This window comes from Anser brachyrhynchus (genome assembly GCF_964034855.1).
Source record: "Anser brachyrhynchus genome assembly, chromosome: 15".
In the NCBI taxonomy this organism is placed as follows: domain Eukaryota; kingdom Metazoa; phylum Chordata; class Aves; order Anseriformes; family Anatidae; genus Anser; species Anser brachyrhynchus.
Window position 1 is genome coordinate 15,684,496 of NC_137733.1, and position 26,719 is coordinate 15,711,214.

Sequence of the window (26,719 nt, forward strand, 5' to 3'; positions counted from 1 at the left end):
GATGGGTAATTGCTAAGGGGGGGTGGGGGTGTTCGCGGTTGGGGGGGGGGGGGTCCTACCTTAGTTCGGCGGAGCGCGGTGCCCCCAGGAGCATAGCCGTGCCTTTCGGTTCACATGGGACCGGGCTGCCGGAGGTGGGGGGGGGGGGCGCGGGGAGGCGGCGGACCCCCCCCACACACCCCCAGCAAGGCGAAGGCAGCGGGGGGGGGGGGCCGGGGCTCGGCGTGCGGCGCCCGCCCGCGGGGATGGAGGCTGGGGAGGAGGAGGAGGAGGAGGAGGAAGAAGAGGAGGAGGCGGAGGAGAGGTGGGGGCGGGGGCCCTTCCCCGAGCCGTGCCGTGCCGTGCCGAGCCTCTCCCGACGGTAATCCCAAGGAGCGAGCGGGCAGCCCCGCAGCCGCTTTGCAAAGCTTCGCCCGTGCTTAACAGGAAACTTCGGATTTACCGGGGGAGGAGGGAGACGAGAGGGGAGGAGAGAAGCGGGGGCGGAGGGGGCTGGGAGCCCGGCGGGGGCGGGCAGCCGGGAGGAGCCGGGGCAGCCCCCGGGGGGGGGGGGCCGCCCGCATCTGCCCGTGCCCCCCCCCCCCAGCCCTGCTGCCTCCCCCTGCCTTTGTTCGGGCGATGCGGGGCGGAGGGCAGGGCGCCCACGGCCTCTGGGGAGCCACCCTCACTTGGGGGGAGGAGGCGGAACCCCCTTTCCTTCCCCCCCCCCCCCCCCCAAGTGTTTTACGATGCCGGTGGGGGGGCTCCGGCTTTGTCCCACGCCCCGTGCCGCGAGGCTCCAGCTCCGCCGGGCTTCCCGGGGCCGCGCACCCCAAAAGGGGCAGCCGCGGCCCCCCCGGGACCCTGAGGGGGCGGCAAGGCCCTGCTGGCCCCGTGCCCCCCCCCCCCCCCTATTCCCACCCCCCCCGGGCGCTGCCGCGTGGGAACGCGCCCGGCGCCGCTCCCACGGGGGCCGCGGGGCTGCCCCAGCCCCCCGCCCACCCCCGCTTGCCACCGGGGCATTAATTCATCAGTTTTAATAAATAAATGTATAAGCCCGAGGTAGAGGTCGGAGCGTTTTAATAAATAAAGATCGGCTCTGAAACTGCAGTGATTTTTAGCTGAGTAGCTAATCTTCTCAAGGGCTTAGCTCGGAGGGATCAGAATAAACAGATAATAGAAAGTCGTTACAGGCACCGTCCCCTTAAACTCTGCTTTAGGAAGTTTTATTCTTTTAAGTTATTTCAGATTCTGTGAATTCTATCTGCACGTAGTGCAGGTGGAAAGGGGGGAAAAGAGAGATTAAAAATGTTAGCTAGATACATTCCCCTCAACTGGAATCTTTTAAAGAGTGAGTTCATTATATACCACCACATTCAATTTGCAAATGCAGTTCCCGATGCTATTCTTCATGGTTAATAACTGGGAATTGATTGAAAAGGGAGGTCATGCAGCTTTCAAAGAAGAAAGAGCCGAGCCTAATGGGGCTAGTGAAGAGATGGTTTTACATACACACTTTCAATGGTTGTTTTATTAGATGTTTGCAGGTTGTGATTAACAGTATGTGGCAATTTTATTATTGAACAAACAATGCCTCTGACAAGCAGGACACAGCCTGCAAAGCAAACGTGAACCATGCAAAGAAGAGATTGCACTTGGTGTTTCCACACGTTTATACCAGCTAATTAGGGCAAATCATAAATTACTGTGGGAAGGGAAGATTTGTATGTGAGTTGGTGTAGTTCTCCTTGAGCGAACCATCTTCCACTCATAAATTATCTCGCTCAGGAAAATGACCTCTGCAGGAACAAAAGGAGCTCTCCTAAAACGGGAAGCGGGAGGAGAGGCCAAGCCTCGAGAGCCACCGGCGCCTCTTGACCCTCTCCCAACGGCAGGAGCTGCCCAGTCAATAAACTTTCCCCCGTGCCTCCCCTCCAGCTCCGTGTCAGGGGATGCTGCTGCCATGACCAACAAATCCGTCTTCAAAGCCGTTCCCCTGCCAGCTGTCCGCGAGCACCGGCTCCTGTCCTTCGGCGGGCGGAGGCTGCGCGGAGGCTCGGAGCTGTCGCGGGCTGCAGACATCCTTCCCAGAGCCAGACAGAGCACGCGGGGCCTGGCATTTTCGAGGTCTTAACCTGTTGCCTGATGGAGAGAGTATTTAAAGCCGCGAGCCTTATTAATAAACTCCATGCAGTGATGGCAGCTGAGGACTTCTGTTGAAAAATGGAGGATTTTGAAGAAGCCTGGCAAAACGTAGGCCCAGTGCTGTCCTCAGAGGGGTTTTTGGCTCGTTCTCCGAAGGATCAGGATTAACTCCAAAGGTGGTCATGGCTGAAGAGAGACAACATTTTGTTGGCAAAAGCATTCACTTCTTCCCGTAGTTCCTGCTTAACCCACGTGTAGTGGTTGGAAGGAGTAGGGCAGATTCTGCTCCCTTTACTCCAGCTTCATCTCCAGCAGCTGTGCTGGCAGCAGTAAGGCTTCTGCAGCTTTACACAAGTCAGAAGGATCTGGCCACAGCGTTGCTTTCATTAATAAGCCACCAGAAATTTTAAGATCAATACTGGTCTGAGGATACACAGTACACCCTGAATGGGCACTTGGCTTGCAAAGTCACAGCTGACTTAATGGGATGTGTAATGCTCTTAGCTGGCCCTAATAAATTATCCCCCACTGGCGTGCACCTGGGTGTATTCCAGGCCGCATGCAAGGTGGAAAGGCTGGAGATGTGCACACCTGCCCCAAAATCACACAGAGACATCAGCCCTTCCAGGCCAAGGAAGCAGTTGGTGCTCGCCGAGGTGGGAGCTCAGCAGGGCAAACTCATGGAGCTCTTGAAGTTCCAGCAGCCACAACAGCTTCAGCTGCAGGCAAACCAGGTTTGTTCCCACCATCACAGCCCACACGTGGGCTGCAGACATCCAGCCTCACCTGCCTGATCTTCCCCATTTCGTGCTCTTTAGGGTGAAGCTGCCATTTGCTGCTACAGAAAGACAAGACAGGACATTAGGAGAAAATCCTCAAGTTGTCTCAGGTATTCTTCATAAAGCAATGTACTTAATATTCCTTCCCCAAACTTGCCTGCAGCCTCTCAAGGGCTGTAAACCTTCTGGCAACCCCGCTGAAGGAGAGTCCCCAGCCCTGCAGCCTCCCTGCTCGGGGAGGACGGCCAGATTCTGCTCCCAGCTGCTGCGCCTTGAGCCAGGAGCGACCCGAAGGAGGCCCATGGTGGCACCCACCGGGACTGAAAATCAATTTGCTCAAGGTCACGGGCATGATGAGAGCAGGACCAGGCATCCCCTGCACGACACACACCCCGCTCACGAGCGAGGCTCCAAGCGGAGCCCTGCCAGCATCCATGAAATGCGCGGGGCGTGCCATCGCGGGGCACTGTCAGATGAAACCCGGGCAGTAAATCACGCGGCGTAGCACAGCTTAATGCCCTGTCTGTGACTGTATGTGATACACAGCCTCTTCCCACAGAGTTGTGAGGATCAGCTGGAAAAAAAATAATATCTGATTTGACTTGGGGTTTGATGCTCCAGCGTTTCCCAGGCTAAGATGAGATCAGTAGGTCAGACCCATAGCTGAAAGCTTCTTTGTGTTTTTATGCCTATTAAACTGACCTCTTATACATGGAGTCTGACTAAGGTGCTGAATAGTTTATGTAATTTTTTTTTTACTGGATCTAATTCTAGCTGACTCAAATCTGGGTTTTCTGATTGCAGAAAAACCTTCAAACAAGGAACAATCTAGCTAATAGTGCTTGCATAAATCATTCTCAAAATAATGAGTATCTGTGGAGTGAATTCATTTAGCTAAATAGATGGAAGACCACTTTAAAGTTATGTAGAAAGATTAACAAAAGAGAAGGGAAATGAAAAACAGATAATAAATTGACGAGAGAAGGAGAAAAATTGTATTAGAAACAATGAATTTGTAATAAATTCAAAATGCTAAGGAGAAATTTCCAAAAAAGGAGATTGGCACTGTGGTAGTTTGGCTGTGCTGGTGCTAAAATGTATTTTTAATTAAAAATACACGGATGTTAAAATGCATTTTAAAATAGATAGATAAATAGGTCCCCAGCCAACATTATATTTTTACTTTTATGACTTTCAAATTCACCAATAATTTGTCATTTCCTCAGCACAAGAAAACCCCTACCTACTGCAGGGCTGTTTCTTCCCCTGCACTCGACATACCTTCACCAGCCCTCCCTGCAGCAAACCACGTATGTCCCCCTGGCCAACAGTGGGACTTAGGCCCTTCCACTTGGAGCCTGCTCCATTTTCCATCAAAATACCCAGAAATCCTTCCTTGACTTTGAATCTGAGCAAGATTAGGACTTTTTTTTTTTTTTTTTTTTTTTTTACCAGCTTCAGCTCCTGGAGATCCTCACAGCAGCAGACCTGAAGCCCACGATCATTCTGTTGTTGCTGAAGTTCATTCAGAAGTTGCTGAAGGAGACACGGAGCCATCCCGAGGTGCCTCGTTCACACACCACCGCCTTTGGTCATTCCTACCAGCGGTTTCAGGTGAGGCTGGGGGTGGGAGAGGAAAGAGGAGTTGCCTCAAGCCCCCAGATAATTGAACGTGAAAACTATGTATTTTTTTTTCTTCCCAGGAAGGTATAGTGCCTGATTTGTAAAAGCAGTATTTTGCTCCCGCATCCCTTCTTCTCTCACTTTTCCTTCCTCCTGTCTCATCCTTTCCCTTCCTTCTCCATGGATTTTGCTGTGTGCAGTCCCCATCCTATTTCTTAGTCTAATGTCCATACCTCTTCCCCTTGGCCTTTTTAAGTGGCTTTACAAGGTGCCTGCTATCCCCGTAGCAGCCCTGCAGGGATACCCTACAAACGTACTGGATTGTCCTGATGCTTTTTCGGTATCTCACAGCCTCCACAGCAGCTCTGTGCCTGCGGTACAGTGGCAGCAGCAGACACTGATTTTTCTTTCCTCACCGTCAGCAGTTTAGTGAATATTTGCCCCCTCCCCAAGATCTCACATTAGGTTTTAATGCTTTTATGGTGCAATGTTTAGGTTCTAGGTCACCCAGCCTTGAGAAATCCAACAGGAGGCCTACACGAGGAGGCCCACTTAAACCCTGAGAATAAAGCTGGAGCAAAACTGGTGCAGGGCTCCATACAACGCGTCTGAAGTTGACTCTGCCATTCATGCTTTATCTTCTAGAAAAACATCATTTTTCAGAAGAAAATGTCCCTATCAACTTTCAGTACTGCGTTAGAGAAGCACAAGGCTACCCTCCTTCAAAGCCTTTCGCCCACCTGCACTCTTTCCAGTCTCACAGCTGAATGTGCAGCATTTTTAAATAAATCACCAAGCGAGCATATTTCAAACCCACACATTTTGGACAGGCTCAAAACCTGCACTGTGGCTTCTCTCTTTTTTTCTGTTGTGTTTGCCGCTTAGATTTATTTACTTCTCATATCATGTTTAGACTTGCTAAATATAAAAACTGTTTAAAATAACTGTGCAAAATATTCTCCAAGTCCTTGAGAAAAAAAAAATACAGTGCTCAAGACTGCCTTCTCGTGTTTTATGGTTTTAGCACATGTTGCAAATAGAATATTTCCATAATAAATATTTGTTAAAAATAATTTCCACGTAAAGAAGTTAGTTCTAAGCCAACAGCCCCAGCAAGGCAGAAGAGGAGCTACCAGGTTGGCAGCGACAGGCAGTGCTTTTCTGAAAAAGTTCCCCAAAATCATTGGAAGACACAACCTTGAATGGGAGGACAGGTTTGGTCTCCAGATTTCCCCTTTGCTTACAGTCTTCATCGTCTCCTCAATGCGGACACCTGCTCAGTGAGAAGGAACCAGTGTCAGGGGCACAAGAGCTGCAGATGCGTGTTCCCTGCAGGAGCAGACACCCAAAGGCACACCAGCATGGCTTGCTTGCTCATTGCCCTGCCTTCGCATAATTTACTGGTCCCCGAGCTCCATTTCCTGACTGCCTTCTGAGTGATTTTGCCTGCTACAAGAAATCACCATGGCCGTGATTTCCCCAGCAAGGAGTTTCCTTTCACGGATCTGGAACTACACGTCCCTTAATGTCACTCATTGCCCTGTAGCTTTATGCAGTGAGAATGAGAGGAGCTTCACTTTTGCAGATGCCTGCTGCATTGCCACTTGTTTATTAGATGGGCAAGACAAGACAAAAATAATGACTCTTCAGTTTGTTGCCAGTATCGAAAACACTTTTGGTGCAGTTCTAAAGCCTCAAAGCCTGCAAGAGTCTGATTTCTTGCTGAAAATTCGTGCTTCTACTCAGACGACAACAGAAAATTAAAGACAAATAAAACAATTTAACCAAAGAGGTACCTGAGTAGTTTTAAAATTAATTAAAATTAATTTGTTCATTTAAGGGGCTTCACTGTAGGTCAGACCCCATCAGAGGTAAAATTATTCTAATTGATTTTATTGTTGGTAAATGCATTAATGGTGCAACAGAATATTTGAAATCACCAAGGCAAACTGCTGATGGTACAGATTCTCTAATTTACTGGACAAAATGACCTTTGTTGCACTAAGAACCAAATCTTACGGGACAAAAGTCCTTTAAATAGCTGCTAATATTTTAAATGAATTACCCTAAATGATGATGTTGAAGAGCTAAATATATCAGAGCACATAACATACATGGGGATATACACAGAATATGTATGGGTTGAATATATTAGAAGATGCTTTGCATGAGCAATAACTTAATTTGGGACTGTTACGTGTCCACGGAGGGGAAGCAAGCACACACTAAACGGTTTGACATTTCTCTTCCATCCCTCAAAGACAACTGTTGGATGGCAAACGCAAGGTAAGGGAGTGAAGCCAAAAGGACCAAATATTGCACTGCTGTAGAAGTTCAGCTATCAGGCAACAAATCCTTCAGCTGCAGCAGCTGGGACTCGTGCAGGTAGCGAGAACGATGCCCGTGTGTGGCATGGCCAGGCTCCTCTGCCTGCCCTGGATGCTGTGCCCTGCAGGAGGACAGTGCATAGATGAGCCAAAGATCTTGCTAAATGCAACAGGAAACAAGAACTAAGCAGTGCCGCATCCTGCTCATGCTATGAAACTCCTATAATGTTCTTTACGCAATTTATTGTAAATCACTCATGGCTTGTTTAACGCTCCGCTGATTTTATCTTGATTTATTGCATTGCCACCCTGCCTGGTGAGGCAGCAGCCGTGGCTTTATGGTCTTTAATCAAAGCCCAAGCACCTGTAGCAGCATGTGTCTGTCTGCCCAAAGCCCCTGCATGGTGCTCAGCATCCCACGAGCTTGTCTGCAATCGACTGAGCCTGGAGACCCCAGCCCAACATGGGGACATCAGCACCACTCTGCTCCCCTACTTCCACGAGCCCACCAAGGTCCCGCACGGCCCAGCTCTGGGATTTCCCATCCCTGCTGCTTTGTGGGGGGCACACGAGCCCACCCGCCCTTCTGCTGGCTCCTGTTATCCTTTACCTTAATTCTGTAGGTGTTTTCTATAGGTCTTGGGTGAGATCCTGGTCCCACAGCTGTCCTCAGCACTGAGAGTCCATGTTCCTCAGACAGCCTGGTGAGGCAGAGATCAGGAAAACAAAACCTTTAAGAGAGGCAACATTTTACCCCAAACAATTTATCTGGGGTCACACAAGAAGCCTGTGACAGTGGAGCAGATCCAGACTCGCCAAAGCTTTTATTACAAAATTAGCTTCTCCTCCTTGGACAGCAGTGTGCGTTGGACGACAAGCACCTAAGCTGGTGACATCTGAGTGGTCTCCAGCTCCGAGGAGGTCAGCAAAGGGAGGCTCTTTTTGAAGGCACTGGACTACAGCAAACCCACAGAGAGCATCTGAAGGTCAGGAGAGCATCTTTTCTCCCTTTTTGTGGGGCAGCCGACTTCACAAGACACAAAGAACAGCTGCCTGAAAGAATCCTTTCATCACTTCAGGCAGCTAACAAAGCCAAAAATAAATATTTCAGCTTCTGCAGTATTTAAAAAGACTTTATTGCTGTAAGGCCCAAACTTCAGCGTATCAAGACCTCTTTACGCAACTCGACTTAAACGAGTAACTGCTTTAGCACCATTAGAAAGAGTTAGACCAAAAGCTCAGCAAAAATAGAAACAGGTCCCATGAAACTCTGCTAACACGCCCCAAAAAAGCTGAAATAACTGCACAACCAGCCCCAAGGGCACAGCCCACCCAGCAGCACTCTATGGGTCCCCAATATAAGCTCTGCCCGGTAAAGGAGCCGCACGGTGCCCTTGGTGCGGGGCTTGCCCACGACGGGGCTGCAGCACAGGGCGCTGCTCCGGGGCTTCGCGCAGGCAAAGCGGAGAGCTGCGGGACACGAGGGGCATGCTGGCTATTTTAATCCCGCGCCGTAGACACCGAACAGCTGCACGTGCCGGGCGCAGGCCGGGCGCAGTCACGTCCTGGTTTGCAAACCTTGCCTGAAACACCTGGCCCTCTGCTCCCCGAAGGGCTGTGGGGCGGCCCTGCAGCCACACAGCGGGGTGCCGAGCTCGCTGTCCCGGTGAAGGGCGAAGGACACCCCCTCTTCATCATCTCCAACACTCGGAATTGCTTAGGGAATCCTAAAAGGGAAGCCGGGTGCTAAACGTCTTTGCTGGGTAAATAAGAAGCAGAGGCTCCAGCGTCTCACTTAAGGGACAACCCTGTGATGGCCACGTACAGAAAATGGCATGCTGGAGTTTTCCATCCCCATTGTGTATTCCGTGTGTTGCAGTTTTCCAACAAACATGGGGGAAAAATACAGAAGGGGGTATGCAAGCCTGAAAATACAGTGTATGCTTTTAGAAGTAAGGTTCTTGCTAGCTTGAACGGGAGCCATGCGGCTCAATCAGTATCAAAAATTTAGCAGGAGCACAAGTCTTCTGCAAACTAAAGGCAAATGAATGTTAAAAGTCCAACTCCAGCTCACCTTTGCCCTTCCATTAGCTCTGTATGTGAAAATGTTCTTATTTATAGACCTATAGAGACTGGCAAGTAAATAAAAGAGCAAACAAGCTGGAAGCAATAGGTTAAACATATCTGCAGGACAAAGAACAGCGCGGTGAAAGCAGCTAAACAGACATCGAGATGCATAAGAAAGACATATTTCTGAATAATTCAGCCTGCATGCCCGGCAGCACCGAGAGACAGAGGTTGATTTCTGCTGGAAATCCCTGCGGGCGACCACCCCAGGCTGCACGATCAGCTGCCTCTCGTGCTCGTCTGATGGATGTTTTTGGCAAATGTCTCCCAGCCCACGAAGTGCTTGGTCTCGTTGCACAGCTCAGCACGGGGTGCACCCAGGGTCCTCCCAGCCCCGCGGTCACCCCTCATCCTGCCTTGCTGCTGGACGAAACCAGAACTGCTGCAGCCTTTGTACGGGGAGGTGGGGAAGGAGAAAAATGGCTCTAGCAGAAGCAGGTGTTTTTACCAACAAGATTTCCCCCATTAAGGGAAATCCAGTTTGCAGAAAAATTGAAAATTCAAAAGAGGTGGTGATTTATAGGATAAAAGGTGCAGCACATATATTGCGAGGGGAAAAAGAGGGCATTTGCAAAGCAGCTGAAGTATGTAAAGATTTGCTTTCACGTTTGCTGCCATCTGGGTAATTCACAAGAATAAAGCCGCCTCTTATCTCGCTTGAATCTCTAACTTCGTTCTCATTCCCAGCATGTCCCGTCACACAGGGTACAACAGATTATTCTCCCCCAAGCTGTGCCCATAGGGGGAGAGAAGGGGGCACGTCCTGGCTGTGGCCAGGCTCCCTCAAGCCCGAAAAGTGAGCCACTTGGATGAGGCCAAACCCAAGCTACCAGAAGAGCAATTCATAGGAATTCAGAAGGGGGGAAAAACAAACAAACAAACAAAAAACCAAACAACAATAGACAACCACCAAAGCCTTGAAGATTTGCAGAGACATTTCCATTAGTTAAGGCTTCCTTGCTCTCTACAGGTCAGCATTTCACATCCCTGGGGCCCCATGGAAAACATCAGACCTCCTCTCCTCCAGCCTTGCTCCTGTTCATTACAAGGGGATCTACCAGTGGGTGACCCTCCAGCAACTGTTCCCTTGGAGTGAAGCGCTCTCATTGTTTTAAATAACTCAGAAGGATATATTTCAATCAGCTCCTGATTGTTAGGATTTATTAGGCTGAACCCAAGGGCAGGCATGGAAGCTAATTAGAATTATTATTTTCAGGTGACAACTATAAGGAGCTCTCAGGGACATATTCAGCCCTTCATGTTAAGGCCGAGGTACAATTTTCAGGGTTATTTTCTGAGATTATTTAATGGGATGGCTTTTTAATAATGCAGAGGGGTTGCGGTGGGAAGAGGAGGAAAACCAGACCCCGCTGAGAAATTCGGAAGGGATAAACAAACAAAAGGACGTTAATAAGGGGGGGGCGGTTTATTGCACCAAAAGCTGCCATGGAACCAATTGCTGGCCCAGCACAGCCACTTCAGTGCACCCAAATTCCCGAGTTGATCACAGAGGGGGAGTACAGGGCTCAGAGCCCATCACGGCTTCGTTTGTGTTCTTTCTGTGGGTTCTTCATCTGGCAGAGCCACAAGCACCGTTCCTCCCCCTCTCTCCTCACTCTGCTGTCTTGGTGCATCCAGCCCCAGCCAACGGTGAAGCCGAGGTCCACAACGTGGCTCAGCATGGTGCAAAGCCACTGCCACAGAGCAGCCACCGATGGGCAGGTGCCATCGCTGGAGCATCCCATGCAGAGCCAGTGCCATGCCGGGAGGTCTTTGGGCCTCTGGAGCTAACCCAGATTTTTCCAGCCATGCAGGCGGACAGGGTTAGCACATCCCTCTGTGTACGGGCATCCTGCCTTGGTGTGGGGCTTTTCGGGGTTGCTCCCAGCACCCTGTCTCTCTAGAAACCTCGGTGCAATAGGGGCAGCACTGTCCTCACGTGCTGCCGAGCCATCGGGGCCGGCACCTTCTCCGCTGAGCAGCCGCCACCACCCTCAGCTCAGGGCACGGAGAGGAACCAAGAAGCAAATTATTTACGCAGAAATAACCTACTCAGCGGTTGTTAGCCGGGCTCCGAGGAGCTCACTGCTCCTAATGACGTCTCCAGAGCTTTGCTGGGAGGGAATATTAAAGAGAAGCGCAAGAAAACAAGCCGGTTGTCTTTGGTGACTGACTGATGCCAACGGACTACAACTTGCTAAGCATTTTCAGATAACATTTGCAGTTGACGACTTGACATTTGGAAACCCTGAGGACCTGGAAGTAGATGGAGGAAATTTCCACTCGCAAAGGCTGAAGTGCACTAAAGTGCTTTTGATCGGAGCTGCCTAGAAAGCTCGGGAGGTACGAGCAGACAAACACACGCGGTTCAGGGACGCCTTCACCTCTAAGAGCAAAAAGCAAGCTGGTGTTAACACAGGACACGGAGGCATCCAAGCTGCAGCAGGGTTAAGCACCTATATTTAGGGTATCAGACTAACGGCCACATCCTGGCATTGCTGAGGGCACTGTGAGGTACGGAGGAGGTCAGCAGATCCTCCTGCTCCACCACCCACACTCGCAGCCCCACGGATATAGCTGGGAGGAGGTGGCTGCTGCAAGGTCACCTCTGTCTCCATCTCTCCCCCTGACAGCTCTGGGGCGAAGAGCTGAGCACCCGAAACATCCCCACTGGCTCTTGGACATCGAGGCTCTAAATGTCTTGGCACGGGACCTCGGTGTCCTTTGGTCATGCGAAAGGAGAAAACCAAAAAGCTTCCCGAAAGCCTCAAAATAGGGTCTGTCGGGAGGAAATGAAACCAAGTCAAAGCCTGCTTGTGAAGAGCAAGTGAATATCTCAGTTCTGCACCACGGGACACATTCTGCTCTGACACTCACCATCTTCTCCCCCTGCCTCAGTTTCTCCTTTCGGAAAAAGGGGCTCAGCATGTGCCGACAAGCGTCAGGAGGCAGCTGCTCTCAGGACCTCTGTAGGATGTACATATCCATCTTTGGGGGCCCTCTGCTGGCAGCCTCGTTTTCCAGGAGCACAGCAGAACCCTGCAGAGATGGGCAGGGGGGACTTGGGTCTTTCTTTCTTTTTGTAGAAAAATAATTAAATGCACGGACAGAGCTGGCGAAGGACATCACCTGCCGCAAGCAGTCCTGGTCTTCACCAAGGTCATTTTAGCCATATTCACAGCCTTAGCTGTGCACTAGGAATATTTGTGTTCTTATATCTCATTTGCATGAAAACCTGTGCAATTCCAGCAAGTTTTGCATCGCTTGACCCTGCTAATCCTCCCTTGCCTTCCCTTTCAGCTCAGACATCACATCCATGGTGCCCAGGGGAACAGAGGGACCTCCTGGCTCAGGTCTCCTCAAACCCATCATCCCTCAGGAAAAGCCTCTCTTCCAACTGCTAAGAACCCATTCTCCAGGTTGGATTTTTATTTTATCACCTATTAATACTTACTTCTTCGTGCACCTGCATTGTCTTTTAGCACAGATGATTCATTTCTCTTCATCCACTGAAATATCCCCCAAATGTTACTTAACCAAAAGCCAGCCAAAGAAGAAATGCATTTTTCTTTTGTGGAGGAAACCAGTTCCCCTACCAACAAAAAAAATATCAAGACAAGCAGGTTCAATGTGCCTTTGTAAGTCTGGATTGGACTCAGTCCTATTTTCATCCCATTATTCTTTCCTTCACAATTTGTCTAAAGCTTTGCAGACTGTGAAAGGCCAGTCGCTGCCTGGATTGCTTTTCCTCCTCCTTTCATACGGAGTACTCTGTTTGCCATTCTTCAGTTATATGAACCACTCCTGAATGACACGTCTGTGAAAAGACTTTGCCAACAGAGATTTGTCTTTTTTTTTTTTTTTTTTTGGGCGAGCTCCAGCCCCTTCAGGATCCCTTTGCAGAGACTCCCCCATTTCCTACACCAAGGTCTGCTTCACACTTGAATTATTTTCATATACCTGAGGACTGTTTAGCCACCCTGTTCTTCCTGCCCCTCATAGCACTGTTCTTGCCATTGAAAACAGAGAAAGTTTTCAAAAACCAAGACTCCTGAAGGTTTCTGGTTGTCCAACTTGACATGAGCCCTGAGCACCAGGAGGGTCTCTTCCATATTGCTCCCTCCCACACAGCTCAGAGGATTTTTGACTCCAAAACATATAACCCAAAAAGGCTGGGGGCATCCTCACCCCCAGGCACATCACTTTCTTTTCCTTATAAGCCTGGGTTTCCTTACCCTTTTTCCTTGAAGACCCCATTTCCAGCAGCCGCGCAGCAGAGCCCCAGCCTGGGCTTGCTCGCCCTGCCCATCTCTGCTCCTGGTGGCTTTCGGGAGATGACACAACTTCAGTACTGAATACAGGATAAAAAATAACAAACCAAGAGACGAGAGTAACGAACACGGCAGAAAGCACTATAAAAAGACCTATGAAGAGACTAATGACACTGTTTAAACAAAGTTGTCTCCTGTGATAGTGCTAAATCCTTTTTATGACCTTTCAGCCTTTCAGAACAGTTTATAAGACAATTTTCTGTTTGCTAGGCTTACTGACAAACAGTCAGTAACTGCTTATGCTGGTACCAGGAGTCCCATTACAGAACAAATAAAGTCCATTTTACTATTTCCCCCCCTCTTATAAAACACGGGACCATTTCCCTTCCAAGCTGGTCCACCAGAGGAGGGGAAAAGCATCTGGAGAAAAGGAAACGCTCTCCAAGAGCAGCATCACAGGAGGCAGCAAGAATTGCTGGGGGAGATAAAGCACATTCTGCATGCGATTACTGCATAAATGATGCTTTGATCACAAAAAGCAAAGAGCAAGAAGACAGTTTTAATGGTCTGAAAACACATGAAAAGCAAATGTAGGAAGCGGCTTTGATACACAAGACAGTGGCACAGTATTTATTTTGTGACCTTTAACAAGTACGGGCAGTGCAACAACAAGCTAATTTGGTGGAAGAAAAAAAATCAAAAGGAGACGGAAAAATTAACCCGAGAGCTTCATGGCAGAGGGAGGAGAGGAGCAGACCGGGCTAGAAGCACCTCTGCTGACTGCTGGCATGCTGGGGACCAAGCCCTGCAAAAAAGCCTCGTGTCCCCACCAAGAGCAGCAGGTGCCCAGTAGCTCCCATGGACAGGGAATTTGGGAAATCACTTGGCAGAACCCCAAAACTAAAGCACGCTTAGAACAAGCATTAAAGGTTGTATCTGCACACAGCCCAAAGGGAGGTTTTGTAGGGGATGCCTCAGCAGCCAGGTGGGGAATGTGAGGGAGAAGATATTTGAAGGGATGGAGGGTGTGAGCATTGACTGGGAAATAAGTTTTCAAAAGAACTTTGAATATTACGAAAAAAAAGAAAAGAGCAAGATGTGCACATGAATCTTTTAAGTCTTCCCTACAAGCTGTTTAAAGTTGACAAATTCAGAGCTATGGAGTTGACAAGTTTCCATTTTGCACATGTGAAAGGGCAAGGCATTAGAGGCCCCGAAAGCACGGACAAGCTCCTGCACTGGGGCACACACAGTTTATCTGCCTCACCCCAGGACTCTGCCCTGGCCATTTGTACCATTGTTTTGTTCTCACAAGGATAAGGCAATCCACAGTACCTATTTCTGCTTGAAACCTGCAGAAAGAGCGCTTGCTGTATGCCATTATCTCCCTGAGAGCACAAACCACCCCACGGGAGAGAGAAAACTTCCTGCACAGACCACCAAGGCCAACCCCTACCTTAGACAAATGCAGCAAGTTGCTGGAAACTGCTGGATTTGGCCAAAATTTCTAAGAAGTGAATGTCCCACATGGAGGAAAAAAAAAAAGGCATGATAAACAGTCACGAAAGGACAGTGCCCATCAGCTAATTTATGCCCCATGAATAATTCAGCCACATCTATTAAAAAAGCTTCAGCTGACTGGAAACACAGAGAAGAGCTGGTCTGGATGTAGGGAGGAGTGCCGGCCACCCCAGAGGCCTCTTCCTCTTCCTGTGGGCTCCTGAACTGCACCAGTTGGACCCAGAGGCTGAAAGATGAAGAGAAGTGGTGGAGAGGAGCCCAGGAGATAAGAGCACAAGGAGCTCCTCCACCTCTAAGCGCATCCTCCAGCTGATGCCTCAGGCTTTCTGTGGGAGAGCTCAGCACTCACCCATCACAGCTCAAATGGGGATTAAACCCCACGAGAGGCTGAGATGTTCCAAACTGCTTTGGGGCAGCAGGGACCCGGCCAGAAGGAATCAACCCCGTGCTCTGGGCCACGATCGGCGTTTAACTCCCTGCGCTCACCCTTCAGGTTCTTCTCACACCACGGAGAGAAGTTGGATGTGTTTCAAAAGTGACCCTATTTTCCAGCACTTCCTACCCCTATTTTTTCTTTTAAAATCATGACAAACTTCCAGAGACCCTGGGACTGAAGGGGCTCCCTCCTTCCAGCTCTCTGCAGCCAACTTCCAGGGTGCTCAGGCAGCTTTCTGCGGGATGCCAGAGCAGGACCCGTGGCCACCCTGCAGGACAGTAAAGAGCTGGTACCATGGCAATACGTAAATACTGCAGCAACCGCCTCCACTGAAGTGCTTTTTGAGCAGGAAGAAGCCAGAGCCCATCTGAATCGTCAGGACCTCTGGAAACTCATCACAGCCAGCAGAAGTCAAATCTCACTCTTCCTCGCAACACGCAGCAAGCCACGGAGGCAGTCGCCTTCTCTCATCCAAACTTTGCATTTATGTAACCTTAGAGAAAGCTCTGGGCCTTCATCTTCCTAAGCAGAGCTTCACTTCAGTCCGCTATAAGCAAGTTTATTTATTTATTTTTTTCTCTTTTCTTCCAGAGAGCTCAGCATTTCTCAAACCAGGGTTTTCAACCTGAAATGGGGTCATAAAACCTTCTTAGTGGGGTTACCAGCCCTTGGTCACTTTCTGTTTGTTCCAGATAATCTGCAAGGCTGAGTTCATGGAAGAATTTTTGTTGTTGTGGCAGGATGGTAGAGCATAATTTGATTTAAATTTATCTTTGTTAGCCAGCAAATTTGTCTGCCTCCCCTATTGGCTGGCATTATCGTTTTGTCAGGGCCACTAGGAAATATCTGCAAAGCGTTGTGCTGGCAGCAACAAAAAAAAATCTGTTCCACAGATAAGTGTGGGATAACAGTGGGAGCAAGAGTGGGTCAAATGAGACAAAATTGTTTCACGACCCTAAGAAATAGGGTGAGAGACCTGCAAGGCTGCCCCCCTTCTGATACGCACCATGCAGTGCATGCTCCCATGTGTGAGTGCAGAAAGGCTCCTGTTCAGGCCCAAACTTCATTTTGTCTCAGGTACCGAGGGCACAGAAAGGAGGAGGTGCAGCACCAGACCCCCTGCAGCGAGACAAGGCACTGTCCGGACCAGAAGAAACCTCATGCTGTTTGCTGGGGTGTTGGAACTGCCCGGGCTGCTCCCCAGCCCTTTTCCTTGCATCGCCTTGGCTCAAGAAATGTCCCACGCAGGCAGCATTGCCAGGGATGTGTTTTTCTCTGCTTTAAGCCTCCTTTCTATTGTAACTGGGGTCTAAAGAAGCATTAGTAGGACAGAGACAGAAGCCTCATACATTTTAAGTATACTGAGGGTGAAAAGCTTAATAAACCATCACATCTGGAGCCTTCTTTCCCTCTCCACAGTCATGTCTGTCTTGACTTATTCCTGCTCTATAGAGGAAATGGCAGGATTTAATAGTCTTTTATTAGTATGTCAGCTTTTAAAATGGTCAAAGCATTATTCATAGGGCAGGTTAAAAAAAAAAAAAAGAAGGAAATGCAGCACATTTAGTCGAAATACTACTAGTTCCAGCCAATGAAAGGGTTGAGATAAATGCAGCTATGTGTTCCTGGCCCCTTTCTGTCACATCTGGAGAGGAGCCGTCACACTTTCTCTCCCAAACCAGCCTCATTTTTACTTCATTTCCATGCTTCATGCCCCTGTCACTCCGTGAAGCAGCACTCTGGGAGTTTGGGATCTCATGCCCTCGAGCTGCAGGAGAGGCTCTGGTTCCACCAGCTTTAAGACAAAAGATGGGTTGCACAGATGCAAAATGAAAGTCTCAAGCATTTCTGCTAAGTTAAGGTCTGCTCCACCTTTACCTATTACTGCTTTTACTCCCCATTTCTTTGTTTCACCTATGCCTGGTGTTTTTTTTGTTTGTTTGTTTTTTTAAACATTACCAAAAGCCTTTGTTTTCTCAGTTCTTTTGCCACCTGACATTGTGACCAGAACTAAAGAGTTGGTTTTCAGGCAGAGGGGGATATCTTTCCTCTACCCAGCATCCTGCTTCCAACTTCTGTGCTTAAAAGCACCAACAAGCTTGTGAAACAAAGCCTCATAGCATATGCATGAAAAGAAGTTGCCTGAAACAGATCTTCCAGAAAAAGACATTATATAAAGATAAATGAGTGAACGTTTTTCCTCATGCTTGCTCAGAAGGATTAGAAAATTTCACCCTCTTTTTTTTCCCATATTTAATTTTCTGATCAATCCCATGTCTTTCACTCCACCTTCCAGATTTTGGGGTTCTGCTTTCAGCTGGAAAAGCTGAAAGGCAGCATCTGCTCCCAGGTTCTTTCTGGCTCGGATGGGAAAAGCTAGAAAACCTGTTCCCATCACAGTCCCAGCCCAGACACAAGCTGTTCCCTGATGCATCCATGTTTCAAGGGCTCATTAAAAACAGACCTTCTGAAACTTGGAGGCTTACCCTTCATTACTGACTACACTGTCCTGGAAGCCTATTACCTTTAATTGGCACACAGTTGCACTGAAAACATGGAGCTGGCTCCACTCTAATCCATGCAAGCACTGCCTCTAGATTTCGATGGAGGCAGCTTCTCACCCCAGAGCCTCTTAGAAGTAAATCTTATTTAGGTCAGCAGTGACATTTTCCTTTCTGAAATAGTAGGCCAAACGCCAACGAAATTGGAGCACATTAGTAGGAGCAGTCAAGGGATTTACTTTACAATACTATGTATTACACCCATGTGAACACTAAAAAAATGCGACCCTGCTGCACTGAACTTCCAACAACTTATTCATTGGTGCTGGGTGAACATCAGAGTTTCCATTCCAGAGGAAACCTAGGTTACTGTTAAAAGAAATCCCCTTTAGCCCCACTTGGAACAAAGACCTACACTAAGGCTTCCCATCAAAAGTCTCAGTTCAGTAACAAGCATACAAGCTCTTTAGCTATCAGAATATGTCTGAGAAGACTTTATGAATGTCCAAGTGGAGAGTTTAGCTGTCAAAAAGTTGCATTTCTGTAAAAATCAGCATGTTTTTTATGTGTTTTCATGCAAATAAAAGCACCAGCTTGGATGGGGAAAAGCCCTGCCCCAGGAAGGTTTCAGCAGCCAGCACATGCTGCAGCCCTCTGTGAGGGGAGGGTGATGGCACTTCAAAGTTATTGAATCCCCTCAAACCTCAATTTCTATAACCTGAAAAGAAAACAACAACAAGAAAAAATGGATGAGTGATACAACTGACAATGTCTTTTTGCCTCAAATGCTAGAGAAACCCTACAGTCCTCAAGCTCCTTTGATGGGAATCAGGCCATCCTGGCCTTAATAATAATAATCAGGATTGATTATTATTAATTCAAGAGATTCACAACTTGGCCCAGGGACTGCACACCCAAACTGCTTTCTTCCTATCCTTCAGCCCAAAGAACTGAGTAGATAAGCAGGGATATCTAGGATCAGTTATAACTGAGGGATTCCCAGGGTCTCAACACAGCTCGCACCTACTGTTTCTTCTCAGCCAGGGCCTGTGCTCTTCTCTTTGCCTCTTTCTGCAGAGATGCCACCCAGAATCCACAGCAGGGCTGTAGACATCCCCTGCCTCTCCCACTGTTCTTCAGTGACAACCTGACAAACCCTCCTTCCAACAGCCAGTTGGCCACGTTGGCTAAGCAGCGCTGCTTGGAAGTGGGGAGATGGTGAGAGGACCAGAACTGGGAGCAGTTAGTGATTGCACAGTGCTGGATTTGTGCTGGGAGCCCAATATTTTAACAACGACTTGAACAAACACCCCATAACAGGCACAGTCATTTTGATATCTCTACACAAATTCTCACAAGGAGATGCTCCAAAACCAAGTTTGACTTGAATGACAGAAAACAAGCTCCTGCCTAAACCCAAATTACTGACAGCAATTGATCAATCCATGTAGCTTTATTAGCATAGCCTGACTGCAGGCTTCTTCCCAACAGCATCTTGAATCAATAGCTTAATTGCCTTCCTGGCTTGTTTTGCTTCTGGTTAAATTCCCTGATTAATCCTGCAGACTCGGGGAGGCTGAATGAGTTAAACCTGGACAGACTGAGCAGGATGGGCCCCTGGATCTTCACCTGGGAGCATGCAGGAAGGCACTCGGCAGGTGGGACGGTGGGATGTGCTGGGGGAACACCACAGTGCCCTGGGACCTGTCACTGCAGCATTACTGCCTGGGAAAGGAGAGAGGTGGGTTTGCTCATGCACGTGCCTGAAGACATGCTGACAGGCAGCACATCCTTCGCTGGAGATGTTTCCCATGACACTATCGCTGCTTTTCGACTGTCTTTTCTTCCCTATTTAATCCTTGCACCTGGAAACAGCCTGGCACCATCTGATCTATACTTGTTCTCAAGCAATGGTCTTTAAACATTGATCACTATCACCGATAGCCTGTTTCCTACTTTTCACCTATCTAAAGCACATGTTGCCTGCAGCTCAACCATGGCAGCTTTGAGGGGGCTTTTTAAACCCCCCACTGGATCCTTTGTGAAGGCAGCTCTTTCCAGATAAGACAACTGGCTCAGAAGTGTCATTAATCCTGTAAATAAGATGTCCCCGTCAGACAACTTCTGTCACGTCTCTGACATTTGTTAGAAGGTGGCAATGCTTTTGCACCTCTCCGCTAAGTATTAATCTCCTAGAGAGGCTAGGAGAGCTATTTTAAGTGTGACCTGCAAAGGAAAGAGTCTTTGAGGTTTTTTATTACTTAGAACAGGTGAGGAACTGGGCTGTTTGTTTTCCCTACATGGAGCCAAAGCAGGTGAGGAAATTTGTGGCCTTTGAGGATAGAGCTTTCGATTCCTGAAAGACTACACAAAGGGCGAGAGATGGTAAATCTGTTCTAACTGGTAGACTTCCAGTTACCAAGAAATTGTAACCTATTAGCAGTCAATCGCAGAAAGTTAAATCACAAAAGAGATTTTGGCTGACTAGAGAACATTTGTACACTGTTAGGGAAGAGGTGAGTGCAGAGACAGACTCACAAAGTCGGATGTGATAAAGCCTAACAGCCCTAATGTTTAACGTTAAAAGCAAGACAGAAAAAAGGTGACAAACCAAAGCAATACCTCACCAATCAGCCATTCCTCAGGTGGCTCAGCAGGGCCAGGAGGACAGGGTTTGACAGTCCCCTTGCTGACAAGCAGGGACACTTTTCATTGATCGCACTTCCCAACAGCTCCTAATGGCAGTGTGATCTCATCACTCCCAATAAACCTCAGTGCACTGTGGGCATGGGTCCCAAACGGTGACCTGGGCGTCATGAACGGTCCCCCAGATGCAGATCTGCATCCACAAAGCATCACATAAAGGGTTTTTATCCCTGTAATTACTCCACCACAGTCCTAGGGGAACACCTTGCGTTTGCAGCAGCCGCTGCAGCGCTGGTCAGGCTGTGAGCAGCTGGCCGCTGAGCCATGGCGAGATGAAACCCAGGTCCCTGGTTCTACTGGCACCAAAGACAACCAAGAAAGGACCACAGGTTGCTTTCTTTGAAAAATCATCAGAGAAATTTCTAGCCATGCCATTTGGGAGCAGAGGAAGGATTTTCAGAATGAAAGCAGCTTAGTTATGCATCCGAGACAAAGTTCTTCCCAGACAGGAGACACGTACTTGTCTGCGTGTCATCTAACTTGTATTTAAACTCTGTTCTGAGGGCATTTTATTTCAAGAGGGTTTAAACTTACAGGCTGCACCGGAGAGTATTTCATCCTTAAAATACTCCTCCAGACAGGAAGGTTTTCTTACCAAAGGTTACAAGAAACTGGCTTCTGACATTTAATCATGGTGATTTGCTTCAGCAGGCTGGTATAAAGTACCACTCAGCATAAATAAAGACATCAATCTGGCTGAAATTTCCCAACTGCTCCAATTTCACAGGGCTAAGGATGAGTAATGCTCCATTCTTGACTCCATTTGGAGCATCTCATGGACAAGGTGGTCCCTGTGGTGAAGTTGGGGCTTTCCGTGTACACTGCAAGAGAAGCATCCAATTCCTCCTAAAGCCAGCAAGGGGCAAGAGTCTGCTCCAGGGTGTTTGTACCACACTGTATGGGGTCACCACTTGATGCTCTCACATGTGATAGCAGCAGTGATGGCCGTGCCCAACTAGCAGAGGGGATTTAGTTGATTTAGGGCTGCTGCTTACAGTGGGAAAGGCTGTAGGGCAGGGGGAGCACGGCTACAGCAAGAACACCCTGGGGAGATTCTGGACTGGCAGAGCAAAATGACACATGTAAATCTGTTTCATTGGAAGAGACCTCACTATTTGAGTAAGTTTAATATTAAACTGACTCAAACGTTGGAACAAGCCCAATTATCAAGGCAGTTCACGTGCTCAGGCCCATAGGGCGTGATGTACCTTCAACACTCTTGCCAGGGTTTGCTACCAGCTCATTGTGGCTTTGAAAATTGCTCTGAAAGTTTACCATAAAGAAAATAAAACAAAAGACCAGGAAAGGTCACTGTAACAGCAGGCAGGATGGTGCTCGGGACACGCCTGCTGGCCTCTGAGCTCTGATCTCTTCACGAGCGAGGTGCACCTCTCCACTGACCCCTGCTTTAGCCACTGGAGCCTCCATCCATCCCCCTATTTAGGAGTATTCGCTATTTCAGAGTTTTTATTGCACAACAAACTGTTGAGACCCCAGTCAGAGAAGCAGGAACACAAAAACACTCACTGTTTGTAGTTTTACTGCAAAGCCCAGGGTTTTCAGGCCACAACATTCACAGGCCGCTGCCCACCACAAGACACATTAGCTGAAGATCACAGGCAATGCTGCCGGGGTCTCAGACAGCTCTGCAGGGCTTGACTTCAGGCAGACTTCATGTCAGAGATGTGGATTTATTTCTCTACTGTCCCAAAATAATGGCTTAGAAGCCAGAACAACCAAGAGCCCTGCGATAAGGCACCTTAAACAGCACCGAACAGCTACATGAGGGACAGGCCCAAAGGATTCAGCCTTTGTCTCATTAAAAGCTGAGCACTGATGTTGAATGCAAGGTTGAAGTCTCTCAAAGGGCAGCTTTTGTAGGAGAATTAAGCACTGAGAGAAACATGGAGGACCCACAGAGCCCAGGCTACGTTCCAAAAAAAAAAAAAAAAAGTCTTTGGTTGCCCAAAGGACAGATGGCTGTGGGCCTACCATAGAGGAGTTCCTCGTGTTGCCATCTTTCATTTCACAGAAGGAAGAAAACATCCGTGACCAGGTGGGCAAATCTCTCTGAGAAGCACTACGTACAACAGATTAGAGTAAGCCAAGAAGCAGCGGGCAGTCTCCAGGGCATGGTACAAGAGGACTGCCCCCAGCCAGCTGTGCAGAGAGCAGCAGGGACACTCATAACAAAACCAGCCCCACTTCTGGGTCAGGGTGGCTGCTGCAATCACTCCTGCTCACAGGCACGGGACAACTCCTCTTAAGGAAGGATTTCTGCGAGAGGCAGTGGAAGAGGCGTCAGAGCCACCACTTGCTCAGCATGGGGGGCAGAGCAGCAAGGCATAAATACAGATGTCCCAGGAGAGAGCCAGGCAGCTCTGCAGCCCAGCTCCCTGCACAGCTCCTCGGCTGCCTCGTTTAGGAGGAGAGACAAAAGGTTGCATTCCCCACTCAGCCCTGGAGCAAGAGATAATTAGTAGCTCATTTTTTTAAATCCTAATAAGTGTTCCCCAAACTAACTAGCCGTGTTGGACATAATGTAAATGGCTCTGAAGAAAACACGATTTGTGGAGCAGTCTAATTAGATGGCCATGAGAGCAAGGAGCCTGTGGGAGACCTATTTGCACAAACCCCAGAAGATTCCCACATAATAACAAGAGCCAATGTCTTCATTTCCTAAACATCCACACTAGTGATCAGCCTACAGGCTCCATTTCACCATTTGTGAATGCCAGTTAGCTCTCTGGATTTAATCCCTCCTCTTTGAGTGAAGCAGGGGAAAGCAGTCGTTTTGGAGATGTGGCACCACAGCAGCTGCCCAGGGAGCCCACAAATCCCAAGGTCAGCTCGGCAGAGGAGATGGCACAACCCAGAGCTTCACAGTGGTCCTGTCAGGGCCACCACAGAGAAACAAAGCAGTTTCACAGACCCAGCAAGAAGAGACCTCTCTCCTGGGGGACAGGCTGTTGTAGCTTCCACCCAGGTCTGTCAGGACTGCTGGTTTCTCCAGGAGAAGAGAGGTGAGTTGTGTTCTGACCCAGATGGAGGTCTGGAAGCACTGCCTGCCCTGGCAGCCAGCTTTTAATTGATGTAACACCTCCTTCCAGATCTTACCTGGCAGTTTGTGGCACTGAACATGGGTTTAGCTCACGGCTGAGGAGCTCGGGCTGCAGACCTTGCCCTCTCCTGTCCTGAAGGCACAGGACAAGGGGAGTCTGCTTTCCTCAGCTGTCAATGCTTTAAATAAGAGTTCAAACCTATGTTCTTGAGAGCTGCAACAAGCAATTACCGCCTGATTGAAGGTTATTGGTGCCCACAGTCCTGGCACAGCTTGTTTTCTGAAGCACCAACGGGCAGCAAATAAGTGTTTTGTCACAAATCAAGGCTGTCCTAGAAAAGCCAAAGGAGGGTCTGCAGCAGCCACAGTGCCATTTGCATTAATAGCAGCAAAGTGTGAGGGGCAGCGTAGGACAGAGATGAGGTACATCTCCCCCCCACTATGAAGCTGAGTAACCTCAGGCCAGAGCCCAAGCTGCATGCAGCACCGAGTTTATGCTCATGCCAGTTTAGGGACATTTGCATTCCTGCTCATGGCACGGCTTTCAACACTACAGCGGTCAAGCTGTGCTCCTTGGAGGCAGGTTGCAATCACTGCACAGCCTCTCAGAGGTCTGCTCAAACCATGGATTACTGCTGGGAGAGATCCCACTCCATCTCTGGCTAGATCAGCTCATCTCTGCACAAAATCCCTGAGCATTGACCCAGCCACTGCACAACCCTTGCAACAGGGGCACTTCTCTGCTGGGCCTTTCCTCCAGCCACACTGGAAGTAGGCCAGAAGCAAGAGATGGCAGCTAAGGGTGGCACAGCAGCATTTCCTCATTCTCTGCTCCAGTGGTAGCATGGCCAGGACAGTGGAGGAGGAAGGAGAAGCATCCTGGAAGGTGACTGAACAGCAGAAGGACACAGTTGACTGGATTCGAACTGCTGCAGTTTCCTTGTGCTCTCCTACAAGAAGAGAAATGAGCTGGAGGGAGAGTGCCTTAACCCCTTACAGCAACTAATCATGGTTGTTCAGGATCAGGTGAAACCAAGCGAGCACAGTGAGAGGGCAGGAAGATTTCCTGAGCAAGTCCAGCTTTCGTGCTTGGCCAGCCAAGCCGGACAGCAGCTCTCGAGAGGCTGCAGACTGACAGTGCTGCAAAGCCAGGGATCTCCCGGAGCAGCCACCGATCTGAAACAGGAGTCTCCGACCCAGGCAGGAATAAAGTCACAGCAGATGAGGAGCTCAGGCCCCACAGAAGAGCAGAGCATTTTGTTACAAGAGTGCTGAGCAACTTGCAGGTCTCCCTCCAGAGCCAGCTTTCCCCAGGGAGCCTCACTGCCTCCCTCCGACCTTGCACACAGACACCGCTGACCTGAGTGCTCCCGAGAGCATCCGAGTGACTTTGCAGCACAGAGTAAATGGGGCTTATGGAAAAGTTACTCAGGCACTTCTGAGCTTATATCCATTGCTGGAACTGCAGGTACCTGGGCTTTGTGCTCACTTCTACCTAAAATATTTATGTGCTAATAAAGGTGGAGCCAGAGGAGCCTCTGAGGTCACTTAGAGAGGTAAAATCCTCACTGCAACCAAAATAGCTGAGACAGCAAGCAAGTCAGAAGCAATCAAGAGCAATTAGAACATGCCTGTACTACATAACATTTACTTGTTATGCTACAAGGGTCCAAAAAGCAAAACAAAGGGGTTTTGCTAATTCTTTCCTACTCCATTACCCTTGCAACCAGAAAAGCATATTAAACACCTCTGCTGCGCTCTCTGCTTCCTGTGAGTTCGGTTCAGCTCTCCCTTGTCTCAATAGCTTAAAAGCCTGTTTTTCCCTTTAAAAGCCAACTTGCCTGCCAGGTAGCTTCTCTTAATCTCTCAGTCTTGGCTAGAAGCCTCTCTAGGCTGCTGAAAGAGATAGCTACTTACCCTTTGTTCTTGCGACAAGAAAAGGCTCAGCTATCAAATCCTTCCAGATTCCTTTGTAGTCTGAGAGACTCTGAAATGGAAAGAATAAAAAGCCATGTATCAGTCTAACAGATTAATTACTACTAAGGCTACCAGTAGGACCAGCTTATACCCACGCCCCTCCTTTCTACAAAGCAAGCCTTTACCAGCCACGATGGCTATGAGACATGATAACAGGGTCAGTCACCTCGGGCAACAAGCATCACATTCCTCCTAATGTCAGTGGCTGGCCTGAGAAAGCAGCCAGAGATGAAGCTGGTGCTTCCAGCTGTGGCTTTCCCCCTAAGGCTGATGGAAGAGGTCCCCAGGAACAGAGCCAGCTGAGGACTGTGGTACCCAGACATCCTCCACGAGCAGGCTGGGCAGGTGAAGACATCCCACCTGGATAGGCAGAAGTGTGTTCATACTGGTCTAGGGCTGTTGCTTTCTTTCTCAGTGACACAAAGGCAAGGTTCCCTGCACACTGCAGTTGCACACAGCTCGTCAATTAAAGAGAGCACATGGCTCCCATGGAGGCAGCACTCATTTACACAATCTGAGAACTGATCCCTAAAGTTGCAGGCAAAAATAACACCCAAGCTACCAGTTACTTCAGCGCAAACAAATATGTTCATTATGAAGTTCTCTGTAGCTTACACAGAGTTGTTTCAAAAAGCATTTTTCAAAGTCATTTGTAGAGAGCATTCAACATGGTGAGCATGAAGAGCCCCCAGCACCCCACCCACACCTTGCAATGCTACTTTCCTCCTGGAAAGCAAACCAGTACCCAGCTACTTCTGCACCAGGAGGGTCTCAGCCCCCCAGCACAGACCCCCGCATGCCTCTTGTACAGCAAGAGGAAACGGCGTGGAAAGGAAATGGCATGGAAACCCTCTCACATATCTAGACAGTGAGAGTCAGAGAGAGTCCCAACAGAAAAGAATAGTCAGTTCAAGTAAGCTTTTCACAGCTCAGTGTTAGATGTACTGCATCTGCATTCCTCAGTAGGGCTGTGAACAACTCGAACTGCTGTCACTTCTCAGAAAAAGCCTTCCCAAGAACAATTCTTCAGGTTCAACCTCAGTTGAGCACACACCAATCTCCAAAAGCATCATTCACTCTCCTGCTGCAGTTACTCACCATCAAAGCCCATCACCATGCCATTCTGCCCGCAGCTGCTCCTTCCCCAGTCACTGGGACACTTCTCCTTCTGCCTCGGGCAGCACCTTGCTCTTCTCCAGTAGCCTGAGCATGCTGCCTGGCCACATATATCACTGATCCTTTAACAGCTGCAAAACATTTCTTCTG

The 26,719-nt window shown here is 48.8% G+C and overlaps 1 protein-coding gene and 2 long non-coding RNA genes across 6 annotated transcripts in view; 1 reads left to right on the plus strand and 2 right to left on the minus strand.

The window, feature by feature from the left end:
- Positions 1 to 407, minus strand: part of CACNA1H (calcium voltage-gated channel subunit alpha1 H) — a 229,638-nt gene extending 229,231 nt beyond the window's left edge. For 2 of the 4 annotated variants that reach the window (XM_080556040.1, XM_080556041.1), the window contains exon 1: positions 60 to 406. The gene's annotated coding sequence lies outside the window, so the exon portion shown is untranslated. Of the gene's footprint in view, positions 1 to 59 lie in introns of all 4 variants that reach the window. The other 2 variants (XM_080556039.1, XM_080556042.1) reach the window with 2 other exon arrangements.
- A 170-nt stretch (positions 408 to 577) lies between these two features.
- LOC308178063 lies at positions 578 to 5,154 on the plus strand. The gene is made up of 3 exons (XR_013939551.1): positions 578 to 3,013; positions 4,359 to 4,517; positions 5,022 to 5,154. It is a non-coding gene; the product is annotated as an uncharacterized lncRNA (long non-coding RNA).
- Positions 5,155 to 6,534: 1,380 nt separating this feature from the next.
- On the minus strand, positions 6,535 to 26,711 carry LOC308178062. The gene is made up of 4 exons (XR_013939550.1): positions 26,552 to 26,711; positions 25,394 to 25,463; positions 7,464 to 7,554; positions 6,535 to 6,975 (listed from the first exon to the last, which is right to left on the minus strand). It is a non-coding gene; the product is annotated as an uncharacterized lncRNA (long non-coding RNA).
- Between the last annotated feature and the right edge of the window lie 8 nt (positions 26,712 to 26,719).